This window comes from Aphidius gifuensis, linkage group LG2 (genome assembly GCF_014905175.1).
Source record: "Aphidius gifuensis isolate YNYX2018 linkage group LG2, ASM1490517v1, whole genome shotgun sequence".
NCBI lineage: Eukaryota > Metazoa > Arthropoda > Insecta > Hymenoptera > Braconidae > Aphidius > Aphidius gifuensis.
This window is the reverse complement of record NC_057789.1, coordinates 22,759,134-22,783,114: the sequence shown is the minus strand read 5'-3', so window position 1 is coordinate 22,783,114 and position 23,981 is coordinate 22,759,134. Positions and strand designations below refer to the sequence as shown.

At 23.4% G+C, this 23,981-nt stretch overlaps 2 non-coding genes across 2 annotated transcripts; one reads left to right on the top strand and one right to left on the bottom strand.

Moving 5' to 3' along the window:
* Window positions 1-23,129: 23,129 nt before the first annotated feature.
* On the bottom strand, window positions 23,130-23,248 carry LOC122850758. The gene has a single exon (XR_006373665.1). It is a non-coding gene; the product is annotated as a 5S ribosomal RNA (ribosomal RNA).
* A 379-nt stretch (window positions 23,249-23,627) lies between these two features.
* Window positions 23,628-23,746, top strand: LOC122850757. Its single transcript, XR_006373664.1, has one exon. It is a non-coding gene; the product is annotated as a 5S ribosomal RNA (ribosomal RNA).
* Window positions 23,747-23,981: the final 235 nt, after the last annotated feature.

Below are 23,981 nucleotides of genomic sequence, written 5' to 3'. Positions count from 1 at the left end.
GTTATAAACGAAAAAAAAAACAAAAATAGATATATCAGAATAAAGTCCAATAAAGTACACGAAAGAAAAAAAAATCACAAAAGTATATAAAGAAAAAAAGATGAAAAAAAATAATATTAAAATGGATATTCATGTTAAAAAAAATATATCGCGAGTTCAGTTGAAAGCCCATTTTCTCGATATTTATAACATGAAGTTTTTTATTTTTTTATTTACTATTTTTGTCAGTGTGGTAGCACACAAGAAGATTTGAATCTCAATTCGGATAAGCACTCTTCAACAACCATTTAAAGCAAAAAAAAAAAATATAAAAAATCATCTAAGGAATGCTTTTTGACTACAAAAAAGAATTTCAGTTGCACAAAGAAGGTCAAGTTGCTTTTTTTAAAAATAAAAAATTTTAAAAAAATATAAGGAAATGTAATAAAGATATAAGTATTTTATTTTATTTTTTTTGGTTGAAAAAATTTATTCGTAACTATATATCATTCAACGTATTGTTTAAAATTTTATAGAACAATTTAAAAACATTTTAAATAATAATGAAAAAATAAAATAATTTCACCATTTTTTATGTTTTTATAATAATTTTAAAAAAATAAAAACTATTTTTTATTTTAAACTCAGCCATGGATATATGCATCAAATTATGTTATGCAAAATAGTAAAATAAACTATTTTTTTAAATATTAATAGTCACTTGCCATTTAAAAAAATTTGACCTCTTTTATTAAACTTTTCAGTTTTTAATAATATTCTTATTTTTTTTTGAAAATGAATATAAATAAAATATCATCAAAAGAACACATACATCCTCAAATCAAAATATAATTTAAATTAACTTTTAATATTTCAAATATAATGGAGAAATATACAGCACATATAATTCATATTTACTATTGATATAATTCAAGTTTATTTTTCCTCTGGGATAAGCAATAAAAATAAAAAACAAAACCTTGTTTCCTGCATCTAATGGTCAAGAGAAATTGACCCATGACTTCTCGATATGTTGTTCATATTAACCACAAACTTTGTGCGAGCATTTGTATAAATAAAAAACAATGTATAAAAAAATAAAAATAAAATTATTAAGATATATGTAGTTTGGTATATCGTTTAACATAGCCAAAAGCTTAAATGTGTGTCATATAGATATGGTATCCTATTTCGTAATATGACCACCAATTTACAAGAGTTATACGGTCCTCCCTCTTACACTACCATTACAAAGATAACTGATATTCATCGTACAATATATATATAGAAATATAAATACACCCCTTACTGTGGCAAGTACATTGAGCTTTTTGTTATCAGTAAAATCTTCAGTGGTTCATTTTTGGGCTTGAAGTATTGGAGCATCTAGAAAATGAGAAGAAAAATAAAATAAAAAAATAGATAAAGAAAAATAACAAAAATAAAAAAAAAAAAAACATTTTTAGATGTATAGTTGGGTGGATATCTTGAATGGGCAGAAGCAAAATGTCATCCACTTTAGTCTCTTGGGGTATACTCGATTTCAACTCAAGAATGACAAACGTTTACTTTCTTGACTGGTTATATCTGGTCAGCAAAAGGATACCCTAAAGCTGTCGACCTTGCTATTTTACTTTTTTTTTTTTTTGTTATATTTTTTTGTATTTTATTCTTTATCCTTTTTTTCTATATTTTCTTCGTTTTAACTTTATGATCAGCCTGCTAACATCTACTTGACTATACAAAAATATTTTGCTACTTTAGTTTTTTTTTTTTTTTTGTATTATTATTTGCTAGTAGTCCTGAACAATATAAAAAAAAAAATAAAAGAAAAAAAAAACAACAAAAATTAAAGAAACAAGTAATTTTATTTTGTTTTACTTTGAAAGTGGAAAACAAATAGAAAAAAAAATTGAACAGCACACTAGAACAGTTAAGGTCTTTAACTTTTTTTAAAGTTTTGAATTGACGTTTTTTAAAATTATTTTGTTTAACTAAATCAACATTATTTTGTTGTTTATTTGTTTGTTTTATTATATGTTCGTTTATTTTTTAATTTATTTTTGAATTATTATATATTTTTTTGAAGTATTTATTGCACAATTTTAATGGATTCTATTATGTTGATGGTTTATAAGTTTTTTATAAAAATGCCAGAACAGTAAATGAGGTCATGAGATTTTTTTTTTTTTTTAAATTGTTTTTCTTTGGCAAATATAAAAACGCGTAGGTAATTTTCATATTATTTTTAATGATCTGTATTTCATTGTAATGCCAGTACACTGAAACAATCGTTTTAAAGGATAAAAAAAATATATATGTATATTTACAAATAACTCTTCTAACAAAAATAATAATTATAAATTTGAAATAAAAATTTTTTTGAGTATTGATATAATATTTATAAAAAAAAAAAAGAATTCTAGAGGATTAAGCGAATTTAAATAACGAACGATCAATGATGCCTCAAAAGCAATCAATTTATTTTTCATTACTTTTCAATGAAATTGTAAAACAGAAACTCGATGAGACAGAAAAAAGTGCAAAAATTCCAAGCTAAAAAAAAAAAATGATAAAATAGAAAATAACAATAATGAAAAATTGGCACTTTTACAGGTAAGGTGGCGTAAAAAATATAAAACGAAAATAAATAAAATAAAACAAGTGAGGGAAAATACAAAAAAAAAATAAATAAATAAAATTAAAGGGTAGAGTAAGAAAAAAAAAAAAACACTTGAGAGAAGAAAACGAATGAACTCAACTGGTATTACTCGTTTTATACTTAATAGACTCTCGCCAACATAAATTTAGATTTAAATTCACAAACTCGAGTAAAATTTCGGTTTCTCTGAATTTTTTTTTTTCTATGTTGACGCTGAAAGATTTTTGTAGTAAAAAAATTATAATAAAATATTTGAAGTTTTAGTTACTTTATGACTGTTCTAAAATTATCGTTATTTATATTTTTTATTCATTTTTATTTTTAAAAATTTTTCTATCATTTGTTTAGGTATGTATTTTTTTTTATTTCGAATTTTTTAACTATTTTTATTATGCTGTCTCGTTTGCACAAATATTTATACATATATTTTTTCTCTTTTCATTTTTATTCGTCTATTACAACCCTTCGGCAAACTACCCCTTCACTCTTCACTCCAGCTTGTATCGACCAACTTCAATAACAAGAAATACTCGTTTTTCGATATAATATATATTTTTGTGACACTTTTTCACTCTCACGATATTCTACAAACTCGTGTTACCACGTCTTTCAAATTTCAACATTTTATATTTTTTTATTATTTTTATTATATGTATATTTTTTTTATTAATGCAGCTCTTTTTTTTTTTTTCTTTTATCACAATAATTTCACTATGAATTCAAAACTCGCTCGATTCAGCATACTGCTGCCAAATCAATTTTTCAAATTTATCTATCTGAAAATGTATTCATTTTTATTTTCAAAATAAAAGACTATTTTATTCATTATTTTATTTATTTTTTTTTAAATTCAATTTTAATAGCGTACCTTGAATTTGAGTTTTTCTATAAAGATAAAAATTGTTTTTTCGATTCGATTTAAATTTCAATTTACAAAAAAAAAAAAAACCAAAATTCTCTTGTATGTAAGATAACATGTATATAATTTTTTTTTCATTACTTTTTTGATAAAATTTTGATAAATTATTTATCAGTTTTAATGATAAAGTTATGTCTGACCGATGCTTGACTTTTTCACTTGATAAAACTTTTTATTATTTCATGACCAATGTGTTGTTTATTTGAAGTATTTCAAGTACTCATAATGAAGTATATATTGTTGTTATTATTGTAGAGATATAAACTCTGATTAATAAATAGGATTTAAATTTTTAAAGCAATTATATTTTCAACACTCAAAAGCACTCAAAAATGAATATGTAAAATAAATTTTAATATACTTTCGATACGTTCATAATTTCAGTATAGATTTATTGTAAAATTAATTTCACATTTTTTGTTTGAATTATAATTTTAATATTTTTTTTTAATTTTTATCTGATCAATCCTTGACTTTTTCACTTGATCAAAATTTTTGTAATAATAATATTTCGTTATTTTTAAATTTTACGTAGGTGGAATATTTTGATATTATTTTTAAATGTCAATGTTCAATTTAATTTTATGTCTGACCAGTTTTTTATTTATTCACTTGATAAAATTTTTGATCCTTTATTAATGACATGTCATCAATTTAATTTTATTTAAATGTTAGTAATATCATAACAAGCATTCTATGAATTCCATGTATATATTAATTTTGAAGTTTTTATTGTGATCATCAAGTTATTAAAATTAAACGTCTATTTATCAACTGACAGAAACAAATAATTTTTCATAGAATTAGTCAACTGATGTATCATTCAACAGTATTTAACAGTTGACAGTTTAAAAATAAATTAACTGAAAAATTACTAAATGAAATACGAGGTAAATAAAATAAATATATTTATTGAAAACACCAGTAATGAGTTTTCAATGGTTTTTTTTATTTTTTTTTAATTTATGTTTCTACTGATATATTCTATTGAAAAATCTTAATTAATTTATTAGAGTCAAGCCGAATAACGTTAATGAATTTTCTTTGACATAACCAGGCACCTACAACTTGTGGTATATTTACATGTTAAATATTAACTTGAAAACGTCAAACATCCGTTTACCAAACTTTCATAAAATCCTTTAAAATATTCCATTCATTTTTTTCTTTACCTCATATTTCATTCACTCATTTTTTTAAATAATTAATATTTGATATTTGAACTGTTGAATGAGCTTTGAATGATACATCACTTGATTAATTCTATGAAAAATTATTTGTTTCTGTCAGTTCTCGAACATACTTTTAATTGAAATAACTTCAATTAGATATCATAATAAAAATTTCAGAATAAATATATATGAATTAAATTGATGATATGCCTCATGAAATATGAAAACTCGTATCAAGTAAATAAATGAAAAATTCGAAAGGCACAAAAATATTATGTATTAATATTAATTTATCTATTAGGATAGAATAAAATAAATATTTAAACTTGATTAATAGTTTTAATAATTTTTTATTGTATTATATAATATGTTACGAATTCACATGACTATTCATGAATGTAAAAATAAACTAATTTTAAATTCATTTTTTTTTATAAAAATATATTGCTTAAAAATACTTTTCATATTGGTTTAATCAAAAAAATATTGATAAATATGACTATACTACTACATCAAACTACTACAAAAAAATTAGCGATAAAAAAATTAACTGCTTCACTACAATATCCATAAATAACCTCTCTAAAAGCTGTGAGACATGAAATTGAAGTCAATAATATGATCTAAAAATAATATTAAAACAACTTGAAAATCTATTATTACAATGAATTTAAAATATCACAATTTCATTAAAAATTTATCAAGTAGAAAAGTCAAACATTGGTCAGACATAAAATTAAATTCAACATGACAATTAAAAAATAATAATATACAGTTGAAAAAAGATGTAAAATTAATTTCATAATAAATCTTATTTATTTTTAATGTTTAACTCTTTTTTATGTTAATTTAAAAATTTTTCAGAAATATTTATTTCATAATAAAGAGATAAAAAAATAATCAGAAACTAATGACGATAATTATGATTTTTATCCAACTAAAAAAAAAATAATATGAAAATACTTTCTAAAGAATCTTAATCGTTCTCACCTACAGCATCAAGAAATATTCCATTTTCTTCAATTTCCTTTTTTATATATACCATCATTTTACATTCCTCAATTATTATTATTATTTTATTTTTATATTTTATATATATATATTTTTTTTTTTGTTATTATTTTTAGTTTTTAATCTTGTTCAGGCGTTATAATGCTTCATTTTCCCTAATATCCTGAAAACGATTCATTTTTTTATTCTTTTGTTTTTGTTATCTCATTTTTTTCTTATTTTTCATTTGAAGTTTTTTACTCTTTCTAGTTTTCATGATTTGTCCGAGCGGAAATGAATTTTCTTTTACCACAAACCAACTTGAAAAAGGATCCGAGATGAAATCCTTTATCCTACCGATGAATATGACGCACCCCCTCAAGCATCTTACTTTTTTTTTTATGTTTTTTGGCTTTTGTTTTATTTTTTTTTTTTATTCTTTTATATTCTGTGCGCATTTTCTGACACTTCAACCCCTCTGACATCTTTTAGAAGTATCAGGTGGCCTCTGTAGTGACAACTTTTCGATTTCACAATACCTACTCTCCATTTTCTTTGTTCTTTCACTAATTTTCTTTTATACATTTTGCATATCATTTTTTTATACTATTTTATTTTTTTTCTCTTTTTTCATTTCTTTGTTCTATGTCAACCAACCAACCAGCTAAACGTCTGGTACATATTTTTATATTTCAAAAATATTTCTCTCATTTTATTTTAACGATAGATTTTATTCCTTGAAATAATTTTACCTGTGTATTTCATATTTTTTATACAAATTTAAATAAGTTTAAATATATATATAACAGTAATAATATTTTGACATTTTGTTTTTATTGATTTTTTTTCGTCAGTCAGTTCTTGAAAAATAAAAAAAAATCTCAAACAATAAAATGGCTTTCACTCTGTTACTTCAACTCAACTATTTTTTTTTATATTTTATTTTTCAAGTGACAGAATCAACTTCAGTATAATGTCAGTTTGCTCTGTAAACTCGATTTAATTTGTAGCATCTATATATATGGAGACCGAAGAACACGAGTATCATTGTTCGACTTATGATTTTTCGACATTCAGCATTTCAAGTAGTTTAGTTTGCATATATACGATCCCATCTTTTGAAAATTTATTTTATTTTACATCATCTACTATTTTCATATAAGTATAACCTCGAATAATTGACTTTTTTTCTTTTTTTTTTTATTCCATCTCTTTTTACATTTAAAAAAAAAAAATATCTCAACATAAATTTTAGAAAATATTATTTGAAAAAATGTGATGCAAATTGTTCATTTTATAAACGCATTAAATTGTAGTTATAAAAAAAAAATACTTCAATCATAAAAAAAAAAAAATTATAATTAATTTTTCTTTTTTAAATAAAAAAACTAATATATTTCTTTTTTGATTTTTTTTATTTATTATAAAACTAAATTGAATGAAAAATAATTATTTTTTCATCACACACAATAAATTTTTATTTCCCTACAGAGTTTCTTTATCAATGTAGAAAAAAAATATAAATTAATTTAAAATACTTTTGTAGTTGGCTTTTTGTAAATGTCTATTATTACTCACTGTTTTTCTTCATCAACACCCACAGTAACACTCGTCCTTATCAATTTTGTGTCACATGAAAGTGTTGTTTTAGCCTTTAGCAAATAAGCCTCTAGAATAAAAAAAAAAAAAACATTACATTACATAATACCAAGAGAAGAAATGAAAAGTAAAAAAGGAAAAAAAAAAATGTTTAAAAAGCAAACAAATAAAAGGAAAAAAAAAAAAAAAGAAATTATATAAATGACACTTTCTGGGAATCTTTTCACTAAGACTTTTCTTCGTTTTTGAGTCACAATCAGCTTTACCTGATTCTCACCCTCATGATGAATTAGGTAGGTGAATCGTGAGTGCTCTTCACTATCAGGATTTATTTATTTTTTTCTACTTATTGTCATTTTTTTCCATATTTTTCTTATTTGTCCCTTTTTTACTTCTTGACTTTTTCAGTTTATTTTATTATTATTATAATCTTAAAAATGCTTCGACGTTCTTTTCAAGCAAGTTTCATTGAATTTTATCTTTTCAGGCCTGATATATCCGTCTCTATATTGGACTTTGAAGAAATTATTTCATCATCATTTGAAAGCTCATGAACTTGCCTTTGAAATGATGGCAATGCAATTTTCGTAAGTTCAATATTGGAGTGAAGATATTCGTATTTAAATGAAGAGTCTATTGAGGTTAAAAAAAGAAAATTTAGTCAGAAGGTTGGAGTCCTCTTCAAAATATATATATAGGTATATATATATATATAGATTTTTTTTTCTTATTTCTTTTGTAGACTTGGATATATTTTTTCTGTCTATTTTTAAGGGTTTTTTTTTCGTTTTATTTTTCTCTTGTGAAAGCTAGATCATTTTGTATTGGCTTCTTAAAGTGCTCTTCTGTATCATGCAAACATCCGTCAGTTTTATATTTCTATATATGTATTATGGTAGCTTATGCTTAAATAGGGAATCGATTTTTACTGGGTTTTCTAACGCGCTTATTCTTCACTGGGATTATTATTTTTATTTTTTAGTTTTTCATCAATGAACAAATCGTGTTTGTATCAATGGATATCATGATCCTATTTGTTCAAAAAACATGTATTCAGTGAGTGTAATTTTTTGCTCTAATGAAAATGTGTAATTAATTCTTTCACACATTTATTTGGATTTGTACGATTATAAATTTTAAATACAAATTCGACATATTTGCAAAAAATGCTTGGATGATTCAATTGTAATAAAATTAAAAGTAATTTTTTTTTTTTTTTGTTACATAGAATTTCGAAACATCATTCATGTTTTTGAATTATTCAGTAAATTGTTTAAAAATAAATAGAACGTGAGAATTTGAAATTTACTAAATTTCATGTATAAAAAAAAATTTATGGTTGAAAAAATTTCATTTAAATAATTTAAAAAAATAAACTTTATAATTATTACAGTATAAAATCTGAATTTTATATTTTATTAAACCATAAAATTGATGAATAAATTAATATTAATATTAGTTATTCAGTTTTATTTTCATTAATGTTTAAAATTATAATTTTTTTATTTTTCATTATATTAAAACATGGCTAATAAAAAAAAAAAAATGAATAAAATAATCATTGAAAACTGAATAATATTTTTATTTTTCCGTCGCCTTTTAAAATTTTCCAGAATTTGACACTTTATGATCCATCACAAACGATTACTAAAATTAAATTACAACACTTTAACTTCAAAAGCTATTGATTCAAAAACCTATTGATAAAAAAAAGAAAGAAAAAAAGCCAATTTTATGCATCACTGTTTCCATTTATTTTTTTTTCCCATGACAATGCTTCATAAATCTGATTCTCTTCAATTTTTTTTTCAACATTATTTTACATCATCAGTATGTATGAATGTATTCAATTTTTTATTTCAATCCCCGTCACAATTTTTTTTTTTTTTTTTCTTTATACATATATATACAGCTGTGAAACTTTTTGACGTAAATTTTGAAAATACAATTGATAGATTGCAAAGTGTGAAAACAAGATAAAACGAGGATAATTTTACAAATAGCAACTGTGAATATGCCCAATAGAATATTCATTGAATTGAAAAAATAAAAAAATATTTTCAAAAAGGTGATGTTAAATGTTAATAAATGAATCCACAAATTGTACCTGTAAATATCATTTTGTTTAACTGTACGCTAATGTTGTTATCATGTTAATCATCAAATATCGTAATTATTATATTTTCTATTGATTCAACTATTTTGTCATTATGAAATTGCACTCAACGATTCATGGTAATATTGACATCAAACTATCTCTCATGTGAAGTCATATCAATTTCATCAAGCTTGTATTTAATCCCTCTTTTATCATCAGATTAAAAAAAAAAATTCTGAAATTATATACAGTATTGAAAGTAAATATAAATAATATTCACAATATTCAAAAAAATAAAAATTACAGTTGGATTTGGCCATACAAATTTTTGTGAAATATATTTTATAATTTTTATATTACCATGCATATAAATAAAAAAAAAATTTAATCAATTATTTTCAATGTTGCAGTGCTTGATTAATTTTTTGTTGATGCAGATATTTTTCTTTTAAAAAAATATATTCAGTCAATTTTTCACGGCATGATTTTTAAATGATTGGCTAGTTTTTCAATATTTTTCAAACAACAAAAAAACAGTTAAAAAAAAACAAGCTTTTTTTATTTTTGATTGAACAAAACAAAATTTTATTTCTGTTGATAATTATTTTGTTGATAAATATAAATTATTTAAATAATACTTATAACTTATAAGTTATAAGTTTGTATTTATGAATTTATTAAACAAAAAAATTTAGCGATGTAAGTTTTTGTTACTGACATTGATATTGAATAAACAAAACAAATAATACCGCCATCAACTGCTTACATGAAAAAGCATATTGAACCAAGAACGTACATTCTGACAATAAAAAATCTTTGCTTCATAAAACCAGAAAAATGATGAGATAATATCTTATCAAGTTCACGAAGAAAAATTATTTTTATCGTTTCAATAGGAATATAGCTGGTTATTGATTCTTATATATAAATACAAATCTATACTTGCAATTGCCAAATTTGAAGCTGAAATGTTTTTTTCTTGATCAGAAGATTTGGGTGGTTAAAAAGAATTTCATTTTGCTGTGCATGTGATTAACGTAGTAGTTTATTAAATATATTCTTTTTTACAAAATTGGTAGAAATTTCTTATCCATATGTGTTTCTAATATAATTTAAACATATTTTTCAAGTCATTCCAATTACATTAATCTTCCATGTCCATCTATTCAATACCTATATCGAATATTCATAAAAAAAAAAAGAAAAATGCATCAAAAGTAAATCATACTTGGATTTAACCAAAATCACAATACTAAAATAAAAAAAATAAAATAAAAATTCTATACAACTTGTAAATACATAAATGACACAAATCTAATCAAATGAAATTGTGAAAATAATTTAGGAAAAATTTTAAATAAATATTATTTCAATAAGTGAATGATTTAAAAAAAAATTACTCTTACATCGGCAATAATGAATAAACGAATGATTGTGATAGTATAAGTCCAATAGTTGTTAATAAATTATATAATTACATAAAGATAATAATAATAATTATATTATAATTATATTATATAAATTTATCGATAAAAAATATGAAAATGTAGATATTATAAAAATAAAAAAAAATAAATGTTTAAATATCAAAAAAAAAAAAAAAAATGAATTTACAACTGGATATCGAGGAATATATAAATAATAAAATAAAATTATTCTGATATATGAGTTTCCATGTGTTTGTATACATGATAACTATATATATGAAAAATGATAAAAACAAAAAAAAAAAATGAATAAACAATACGTGATCAAAGATACTGAAAATATTTATTAAAAATAAAAAGTAAATATAAATTACTAGAAAAAATATTGAAAATGAAAATTTTTTTTCTAATATAAAAAGTGGAGAATATAAAAAAAAAAATAATCTAAATAAATTGTAAATCTTGAAATATTATTTAAAGATGAAAAGATAAAAAAAAAAAAAAAACTGTGAGTATATATAAAATTGATTTAGAAAATAAATTCTAAAAAAATACGAATGAAATGACTAACTCTATAAGTATAAAATAAAAGTGAGCGTTAATAAAAAAAAAAAAAAATGAAAATTGTAACATGTATAGTTATTTCAAAAGAAAGTTCGCAAAGAAAACGTCGCGAAAAAGGTAAACACTTATTTATTCTAGTACATGGATAAATGCGAGAAAATCAGGCGTCGTTCAAAGTTATGCATCTCCAGAATGGTTAATTTTGTGAAGACTTGTCTTATTATTTATAAACATTTGTACGTCAAATTCTTGTTTTGGTATTGGTTAATGAAAATATTAACTTATGTCATTCAGAAAGCAATAACTAAAATATTCTTTAGTATCTAACAATATGAAATAAATATTGACTAATAAATAGTCAAAAAATTGCTAAACCAAAAATCAAGTTAAAAATTAATTTACATGAATAAGTTAATTATGTTATTCAAAAGGAAGCGAGTGGATAATTAGTTAAATAATATTATAATATATGAAAATAATGATGGCAACTATCTGTCATATGTCAATTGTTGAAAAGCGCTAAAAAATTTAATTTTTATGACATAATTGTTATATTATCTAGAAAACATTTAGCTTAAATTATCTGATAACATTTCTAAATACAGAAACAAATCATGGCTGATCAATAAATGCAAAAAAAATAAGAGTCAAAAAATAGTCTTGTTAAAAATCAATCAAAATGACATAAGTTAAGTTATGTCATTTCAGAAAGATGTAAAATTGTTGAAATCATGTAATAATATAAAAATAATACTGTGCCAGTTATCTGGTCATATGTCCACTTGTTAGAAAAGTGCCGGAAATTCGATTGTTTCATTTTCAAACAAATGGACATATGACCAGATAACTGGCAGAGTATTATTTTCATATAATACACATGATTTCAACTAATTATACTACTGCTTCAAATGACATAACAACTATGTAAAATTTAGATATATTAATTTGCAATATTTAAGTATTATTTTTTCGTATTAAAATGACATGATGATAACCAAATAACTGCTGAATGACATAACTGTCATAAAAATTCAGTATTTTATTTTAACGCGCTTTCCGAACATATATCAATAATTGTCACATTATAATATATTATTATATAAAATCCATGTAACATAATAACATATTTGATATTTTTACGGGTCACATTGTATAATTTTCTTTTTGACTATTTATTTGTCAGAATATTTCTTTATGGATATAGAAATTGACATAAGAAAATTAACATTTTCAATAAAATAATTTTGACGTATTTAAGAATATAAGACTGAATACAAAAATTAAGTCTGAAATATTTAACGATTTCTATATAAACGGGCGTCTTTTCGTTGTATTCTTCATGGCTACCGTAAGCATTTTTATATATATATTATATACATATTGTATGCTTCACATTGTCTCCAAAATTGGTATTGGATAACGATGAAAGCATACGCCTCTTCTTTGTAGCCTTTTATCGTGCACTAAATAACCAGATCAAACAAAAGAAAAAAATAAATAAAAATATAAATAAATAAATAAATAAATAAATAAATAAATAAATGAATAAATAAATAAGATAAACGACAAATGAAAAAAAAAAAAAAATGTCAAATGAAAATCAAGTGGAGCAAATGGAATATTAAAAAAAAGTGAATTTAAAAAAATTAAGTAAATAAAATAAAAAAAAATTTAAAGTAAATAAAAATCTGATGAAAATACGTGTTAATAAAAAATTTGAAATGTTGTGTATTTTTATATTATTTATGAAAACCTTTTTATACCTTTCAATTTACTGATGGATTGGTAAAAAAAACAAAAAAAATAAAAAAATAACTGATTTATTGAATGAAGGATAATAAATAAGGTTCCTCTTATTTCAATATAATGAGATCGAAATTCATGTCATTATAAATTTTCTATGATAATGGAAAGATTGTGTCAATTTAATTATTAATATTAAAATTAATGATTTTTCTTACTGTAATATAATTATATTTATTAAATAGTATGCTGTGGAGTTGATGAAGATTGAATCATAAAGTCGAAAAACAAAAATAATAATGATCCCAGGTTTGGTGAGTGAAAAAATTTATAGTTTTCTGTTTTATTAAATTATAAACCCTTAACAAAACATGACCTATTGATAAAAATTTTATCTATTTCCATTTAATTTGTAAATTATTTAAGAAGAGAGTTTTTTTTTTTTAAGGCAATTTTTATTACAGAGATATATTTACCTGATCAATAGATTCGGTTACCTAGGTTACGTGTATAATCGGGCTTTGAATACACACAAAAGTTTTCTTTAGGTTATTACATTTAACATTTAAATATATATTTTAAGTTTTCGTTTCTTCTGGATTATTATTTAAAGAATAAGTATCCTACTTATATTAATTATTATATTTTGAGTTTTATTGATGATAATTTTCATTTGCATTTGATATACAGAAGTTTTTCTTTACAAATGGATATATATATATTATAGACATTAGAGATAAGAAATTAAACACAAAATAAAATCATAAATAAGGTCCCAGTTAGTGAACATATAAGACGACGATCTCAACTGTGATACATTTTTAATGATTTCTATATATAGGATTTCGAATTTTTCTTTTCTCCATCATGGCTACTATAAATTATTTTTAACATTTATAAAATTTTTTTTTTTATAAACAATATTATCAATTTGTATATTATATATAATAACTCGATCTTGGAAAAATTGATTAATGTAGGTCAAACACCTGTCAAGAATGTGTTAAAATATTTTTAAAAAATGAAAAATTAATATGGAGAAAATATTATGTTTTGGTAGCGTGTTTGGCCCGTGAGATCGATGATGGAGAAATTTCTACAGGAATAGATAAAAAACGGTTAACAGAGTAATGCCGGAGAAATATTTCCTTCAGAGAGACGGGATATTTTAAGTTTACCAGAACAGCCGATTTAGTGTTGATGATGTTGATGATGTCTCACCGCATCTGTGCCACGGTTATCGTCTTCCCTCAACTTGCCATCTCCTCGGCATTCAAGTTTCCTGTCTCCTCAACTCGTAACGAACTCCATATGAGGTGTGTTTGTCCGTCGTTGTGTCGTAGATTTTTATATCATGACCGCCTTTCCATTTTAAGGGATTACCTCGGCCAGTCACTAATAATGAGAATGCTTTGAAATTTTTACAGTAGATTCTTGAAATACTGATACATTTTATGTAATTTTTTGGTAATTGTTTGGAAGCTCGTTATTTTTTTATTAATTTTCAAAGTTGACAACTTTTAACATGGGCTCTTATGGAGAATACGATTTTTGTCAAAAAAAAGTCCATTAAAATACCGATATCTTTAATCGAAATAATGACATCGTGAAAAAAAACCTATTGGGCTATGAAGTGAAACAAAACAAAACGTATGGAAAAAAAATTGAAGAGGTTTGGAGCTTAGTTTTTTTATAATTAATAATTAAAGTATGAAAAAATTCATCTAATCGAGCAGTATATATGACGTCTACTATATTCTAATGTACGCTTGGCAACAGCGAATAGTGATCCGCCATGTTGTGGCGCGTAGGTTTAAAAACGCCAGTAATAAATCCCACATTGATACACACATGCTGCCACAGCAGCTATATCATACACCAACACAACTGCACTCTCAATACAACCAACTGTTTTTTTTTTTGCGGTGTTTCACGATTTACACATTTTTTTTAACTATTGAATATATGTTCAAAAAAATAAAAAGTTGATCAATTATATTTCAGGGATTAATAATATTAGGTTATTATACAATAATTATTTCAACAAACTATTGTTTTATCAAAAAAAATAAATAAAAAATTCATCTTTTTGAGGTTGGCAATGGCTCTCGGACCAATGTATTAAACATAGGTTTTATCCCCTCTCCTATACCCCAAAATTTGGCCGAGGTAATCCCTTAATGTATACGTGCGAAGATGTAGACAGACAGGGTTGTGAATTATTATGTATTATTTCACTTTGTTTAATTTTATTTTAATATGACAAATATGTCAAAAATATTATATATTAATTTATGCTTATTCAAAAACAGTAGGATACCTCCACGAAAAAATATATATCCTGGGTATATCCGATTGGCGTATATATTCAGGATATATATTTTTCGTGGAGGATAAAAAGAAAACTAACTCACTGATCAAAGAAATTGGAATCACAATAAGCACGCACATTTTTTTTTGTCATTCAAAAAAAAGGTCATGGCTTCTTAAAATTAGTCTAAAGAAAAAATAAATCAGTATAGTTATTGTTAATAAATTTAATAACTTTCGACCAAATTATTGTTAAAAAACTTTTCATGAAATTTGCAGGAGTCAATGATATCATAGAAAATCTACAAACAATTATGTCATAACATTATATTAATCAGAAAGTATTCAATTGTACTCATTTTTATAAACAAAGGCTCCTATCATAAAAAAAAAAAAAAAACAATTCAAAAACTTTCAAATATAGCTTTGATCCTATAGAGATTTAAACAAGAAACATTTTTAAAACACAAAAAACTTTGTGAGATAATTTTTTAAAGATTCATAAGAAATAGGATTCAAAAATTCACCTCCGTAAAAAAAATCGTCAATTATTCAAACAAATAAAACATACATTATTGTATGATATAAAACTGGTTACAAATGATTCATAAGTTATGCATATTTTGATATACATGTTGAGCTCATTAGTGTTAAGCTCATTATCACCTCTAATACTTAAAATTGGCACAAAACGTAGCTTCCAGATACGCGTCAAATAAGGAGATAAAGCTCTGTTGATTTGCATTGAATCATTTGAATAGTAAATTAATTTATCGATAATGAGCATGAAAAATGTGATTCGTTAAAAAGTGAAGATAATTTTTTACATGAAAAAGAGAGTTCAATTACACTTGGACAGAGTCACTAACTAAAACATTTACTTTAATTATAATAATAATCTAGAATTAAAATAAATCGAAGATAAAAAATGAATAAACATTCAATTTTTTTACCCGAACTCAGCATCGGCAAAATATAAAAATTACATTTAAAAATAAATTTAAATTATATTTACATATGGGCATATAAATGTAAATATATATTTTGTTTTTTTAATTTTCATATTTATCCTTGTATAAAATGTAATTTATATTTTTAAAATTCTCGAATTATTGACATTATCAATTTACGTAAATTATATCTATAATTCAATTAATTAAGAATTAAATAATTGATGGAAATTGAGGTTGACCTATTGACAAGGGTTACAAGGAAGCCGTGGGTTTGTCGACGAATAGTAGGTTTGACCCCATGTTAGCTTGACGGTAATCCTAGATACGGTATTGGAGATTGTACACATCCATGCACTTCAGCATCTCCCTGTATGTTAATTCAACCCAGGACATTCTGCCACTCCGGTACATTTGTACAAAGCATATGCATTTTCAATTGGAACATGTATATACATATAAATACATGACATACATCTATTCTTTACTATTATAAAACTCATTTCATTCACATCATTAAAATATATTAATAATGCCTTTATTAAGTTTATTCAGGTAGAAAAGATGCATGAACTAGTACACTCTATAAAAATAGTAAAAAAATAAATTACTATGAATATACTTGAATAAAATATAAAAAAAATATGCAACATGATATTTTTTCTATTACATTTTGTAGTATTTTTAAAAATATAAAAAATAAATGATTCTGTATATGAAAAATAGATTGAACATGATAATAATAAAACAACACAGAAAAAAAAAAATAGAGACGTTCTTCGATTTATTTAAAAATAAAACTAGTCTGTATGTATATTTTATTTTCATTCAATTTCACAGGTCAATAGAACCGGAAACTCGTGCAATTCACATCCAAATGACACTTGGCTTTCGTCTCATAAATTTTATTATTATTATTTTACTATTTTTACATAAAAATTTGATAGATTGATGGAAAAAAATAATAAAAATAAAAAAAAAGAAATATTGTTTTCGTGAATTATCACTTAAAAAAATATATAGAGAAAAAAAAGCTGGATGATGAAGAACTGAATTTGAAAACCAAAATGTCAAAGTGTGAGTATATACACATTGTGTTTATGTGCATGTGTCAAAAATTGTTATATAAATTGAGATCTCGAAATGTAAAATATTGTCACATTTTTACCTGGGCTATTCATGCATTTATTCACACATATATGCAGCAACAATTTACACATATATAACTTATATAAAAAATGTCCTATGCACATGTTGACCAAATTATTTATGCTTGTCCCATTTTTTATTTGCAGATTTTTTTTTTGTTTTTCACTTAAAAAAAAAAAGTGTGAATAAAAATATAAATTATTTTTAAGAAATTATTTGTTTGTATCAAGAATAAAAAAAAATAAATAAATCTTTATGATTTTTATGATGTTTAACATTAGTTTTAAAAAACGCTTAGAGCTAGAAATAAACGTTAGTTGGTAAATTTGTGTTAGTTTTTTAAATCTGATTTTATCATTTTAATAAATTGATTTTTTTTAAATTTTTTATTGTATTATTATAAAATATTTTTTTATGATTTTGATAAATTTATTGTTCGTTATAAAATCATGAAACATTTGATTAAAAAAATTGGGGTTATTATTTTTGAATTTGTATTAAGTATTCAAGTACTTTGGATTAGTTTATTAATTTTTTTTTTTTAATTTATTGACTAATAGTTTATAAGTTAAAAAATGCAGAAAATTAATTATTAAAAACTCGGAAAGTTTAATTACTGGTGTTAGAAGTTGGCGAGTAACTTTTATTTTTCATTTGAAATTATCATATTAAATAATGCACAATAAGAAGATTAAAAAATTTTCAAATTATTATAATGTTTTTAAAAATATTTTACATGGTTTATCTTTTATCTGATAACTGAAATTCCTAGGCTATTATTTATTAAAAATAAACCTTTTGGTTTTATACAATTTGTATAATACTAATTTTTACGTCTGATTAAAAATTGAGATCTTCTACTTACTACAATAAAAGTTTTAATAACGTGAGTACAAAAAAGTTTTTGTTACTCAAAACTGAGTCGTTTGATATAAAAAATATTTAAGTAATATTTGCAAGTTTGAAATCAGCTTTTTAAAAATCAAATTGATCGAGTATTTTAAAAAGTAACCAATTATTATTTACTTAAGAAATCAAAGATATAAACGTAATTTATAAAAACAAAAAATTAAAGGCGAAAATTGTGGACATTTTTGTTGATAACAATCTAGTGTTATTATTTTTTACTTTACAATTTTACCCCCATAAAATTATTAATAACAATTATATTATAAACAAACATTTTTGACCCTGCGTAAAACATTCAAGTATGTTAGTTAAAATCATATGAATTTTTTTTCTCGACACATAATATTCTAAATTATTATTTTTATGTATATAATAAAAAAATAAATAAACAAATCGTCATAATGTAAACATTAATTTTCGAAAAATCCTTCTGGCTATGAGTGTCAGTAATCTTGTTGCATCATATATCAACTTCATGATTAATTTATGAATAAACAAACGATAAAAGAATAAACAAAAAAAATGAAAATATTATTTTTTCATCTGTATATATTTTTATGTGGGAATATATTATTTATTCGATATACAAAAACGTATGATGAAAAAGCATGTAATAACGATGAGTTATATACTTCCAATGAATACGCATTTTTTTATTTATTTATTCGATTTTTATTCATTTTTTTTTCCGTTCGATATTGGCGGAAGTTGAGCACATTGCTATTGAGAATATTACGCACCCTCTAGCAAACCCACCCACACACACGCAATCCAATTGTTTCGATATTAAAACTACATTGAGAATTTCCCCTTCAAAGTACTTTTCACTAAAAGTGATATAATGCACTATTTGATATATTACATATATTTTTTTTTTCGTGATCACTTCCGCACATTTGTACTTTCTCTTCATCATTTATTTTTCTATTTTTTTTCCTCCGTTTATTCTCAATTTTTTTTTCACCGTTTTAACAGTACATTTATATAGTTTTTAAAAAAATTTTTAAAAGGTTTTTATTTTCCCACTTCAGTTGGGTAAATTTACCTTTAATTGCACATTTTACAGGATTAATTTGAGGATATTTCGAAAATTACTTATATGAGTCATTTAAAATTGTTCGTCTTAAAAAAATATCATTTTTATTTTCTATTTTTTCTTGTGTTTTTTATCTTGAGCTAAAAAAAAAAAAAGATGGTATAAAAAATTATGAGGGAGGTATCCGCTTCGGTTAAGTTTGTTGGCAAAAGTGAGGTCAAAATTTTTTTATATACAAAAACTCGAATATATATATTTTATTTTTTTATTTTTATGAAAATGAAAAGAAAAAAATGAACTCTATGCGCAATCACAATTCTCCAATTTCGTTTAGTTCACTGGCAACACTGGAAAGGATAAGAATGTTAGTTCGAAATGTCGGAGATAAATTGTACTTGGCAAGCAATGTCGCGCTTGGATATATCGGGGGTTATGTATTATCTTTTTGGCAGTATGAATTTATGGTGTATACGCTGTCCGCATTCAATTTTTTAGATCACTATATTTTACATATATATATTAATATATTTGTAACGATAATAAAAATATATAAATATAAATAAATTTTTAAATAATAATATTTTTAATGGAATATTAAAATTATCATTACAAATGAAATTAATTAATTTTTAATGAAACTTTATTCATTCATGGTATGGAAATTTAATATCAATTTTAAATTATAATTGGACTTTTGTTGTTTTTATTTTTTTGTTGTTAAAAAAAATAATGATTACCAACTTATTACAGAGTGCAATAAAATATGAAATTTATCATAAAAATGCATTCATAAATTGCAAGTTTTTGATGGTAATAAAACCGAAGAAATAAGAATAGAAGAAAAAGTTTTCCTATTTATGATGAAATATAATTTTTCTGCTACCCATTTGTCTTCAGTTATTTTATCCTGTTTCACAATTTTTTTTTTATTTCGTGGTAAAGTCTATTTTTTTTTTTTATTGCTAGAATTTTCTTTTTTTTTTCACGAAGATTAGGATAGATTGTTGCCCAGTAAACTGCATCTTGTTTTTGGATGAAAAATTTATAATGATGTATATTTTTTTTTTTTCAAGATAAAACGACAAGTTTGTAGAGTCTGATTATCTGAAGTGTTGTTTTCAATTTAAACTACAAATTTCATAAAATTTATTTAAACCTTCTAGCTTATATATTTTTTTTCTTCATTTTTATTTATTTTTTATATTTTATTAGTTTGTGAAAATAATATAACATGCAATGTGTGCTTTTTTTTTTTGTAAATTTATTTATATGCATAAAAAAAAAAATGTACTTTGTTATTTAGTATAAATCGATTCTTTACATTTATTCATTTATACTTTTGTATCGTTATTGACATTCTGAATATTTCTTGCTTTTTAATTTATTTAATCAATACATTGAAAAGAGAGAGAGAGCAAAAAAATCTTGAGTTATACACATTATCGAAAGCTTTTTCCATCAGCTTTCGATTGATAATGTTATCAAGTTTCTAGATCAAAATTTTAAAACGAATACTTTGATAAAATCAAAACTCTATTTGCATATTATTTAAATGAAAAATGAACAAGCTGGATAAGCAATAGTAAAAAAAAAAAAAAACGCAAGTAAATTTTTAAAAGTGTAGTTGGTTTCACTTGACAAGAAATAACTTTCAAGAGGGTAGAGAGCAAAACGAAAAATAAAATGAATTTTTTTTTTTTGTAACACACTAATATGTATATATATTTGTAGATATTTTTTTTCTTCTTTTTTTATTGACGGAAATATAAAATTTTATTGAACTTTATTTATTTAATCTCTAAAAAGCTCGGTCTGGTTTTAATTTCATTTACTATATATATTTTTCACTTTTATTTTTTTATTTTTTAATTCATTTTCATTTTATGTTTTAGATCTTTATCTATATACATATTTTTTTTTTTTCAAACTCAACTTACGACCTGGACCAGATGAATTGTCTTTGGCAGTGTCGGGGCATTAAAGTGCCTCCGGGTATTAATTTATCCTTCCTGAATGTGAAAAAAAAGTAAAATTAAAAAATAAAAATCACGTATAAAGAAAAAACTGTGGTGGACGATTTCTACTCTGAACGGATGACCCAATATACCTCAAAAAAATAGAATTTAATCATAAAATATACATATTAAAAAAAAGAATATAAAGAAAATTTATTAAATCATATCCAGAAGTTAATATTTCACATTTACGGAAATGAATTTTTCATAATAATAATTTATATACTTAATTTCAGACTCGCACTTAGTTTTTTTTGTTTCTTGTATTTTATCTATAAATATGATATCTATTTTTAGTTATTATAGCAAGAGACCTGGTAGGGTCTTGTTTCAGTTTTTTTACTCCCGCGAGTGGAACATTTGTCCGAGCAGATTAAGTAATAAGTCGTTCAAGTTGAGGGTCCATGACGTCATCATTTTTTATTTATTTAATAATTTAATAATTATTGGCTAAAAATAAAAACTAATATAATATATTAATTATATAAATAAGTGTTTCTTTCCAATGAGTTTTTTTCTTTTAATTTTTTTAATAAATACTAAGTTGCAAAATCAGTATTTCTTGATTTAACTGAAATTGTAAAATTCAACCAATTTGCAGTATATTGACAAAATTTTACATCAGATCCAGATTCAATTAAGTATTGTAAAATTTTTAAGTACTACATGTGGATTATGATCAAGTATTATGAAATTGGTATTTCATAATGATAAAGATTATTTAATTTAGCAACAAATAAATTGTCGAGTAATTTAGTATTAATTAATTCACCACGTTTACCATTTTTATTTATTAAAAATGGATTATGAGTATAAATTTCTTGTTGATTTTCAAGCAAATTATTCATTATCCAAATGATTATTTCACCAGGTGTATCCCATAATTTTTTATAAATAGTGTTATCCATTTTTGAGGTTGTACATTTTCATTTTTTCAATTGATTTAAATATTCTAACAATTAATGATGTTTTTTCTTTATTATTTTGACGATGCATTATTTTATTGTTATTAGTTTTAACACCAGCTTTATGTATGATAATTGATGAATTTTACATTAATGTATTTACAATTTTCATTGAATCATCAATAACATTGTTATCAAAATAACAGTAATTCTTTTACTATTTATTCCTTTTGAATATCTTTCAATTATATTATTAGTATTGAAATTTTTTTCGGAATAATCTTGACAATTACCATGATGAACTACAAGAATAAAAATTTTTTCTATTCGTTTTACACAATCACAGAGGGACATGGAGAAAGTGTAAAGAAGCTGCAGGTTATAATTTGTTCAGAGTAATATAATCTTCTGGCAACGTCCATATCCCGATATTTTTTTTATTTTTTATAAACCGAGTTATTAGTAAGTAGTTATAGGAATCTAATTCATTACAAATTAACCCATCATAAAAAAGTAGATGATCAAAGTAAACGGTTTGTGGAATTCTCCTGCTGAAAAATATGAAATTTTTGAATTTCTGGAGTATCATTCGTCTCAAGCATAAAACAAATTGTTTTTAGAAAATGTACAGATATTGCATTAATTTTCGAATATAAAAAAATATGAATTGATAATGCAAAGTTTAAAAAAAACAACAAAAAAAGATAACGGCACGTGGTGTTCCCAAGCGGTCACCCATCCAAGTACTAACCACGCTCAACGATGCTTGACTTCAGTGATCAGACGAGAACTGGTATTTTCATCGTGATATGGTCGTTATCTGAAGTTAAAGTGATTTCGAAGCAATTATCAACACTTTTCACCAGGTTAATTGCATAAACAAATATGAAAATTCAGTTCTAAACTGGTCCGATCAATTTTTCGTATTCGTTTTATGCAATCAATGATTTTATGCAATCATGGAGGGACATGTGTCAAAGTGTGGAGAAGCTGGTTTCAATCATTTTGAAGGAATAGAATAAAAAATTATAACATGCAGATTCTTTACACTTTTCCGTATGTCCCTCCATGATTGCATAACATAAATACGAAAAATTGATCGGACCAGTTTAGATCCGACTTGGATCAAATTTTTATATTTGGTTATGCAATCAACCTGGTAAAACTGCTTATAATTGTTTTAGAGTAAAGCAATCTTCAGATAACGACCATATCACGATGAAAATACCAGTTCTCGTCTGATCACTGAAGTCAAGCATCGTTGAGCGTGGTTAGTACTTGGATGGGTGACCGCTTGGGAACACCACGTGCCGTTATCTTTTTTTTGTTTTTTTTTTATATTTTGATTTGTCAATTCGTCGTTTATTCAGTTATTTCGTATCTATGTCATTTATGATAATTCTACGTATGTTCTGTGAGTACACAAAACAGCACATAGTTGTGATACTTTTAAATGTAGAAAAAAAATATTGAAAAAAAAAATGATCAATATCAAGCAGATAGTTATAAGCATGTCGTAGCTGCATACTCCAAAACGTTGACGTCTTTTCGTAT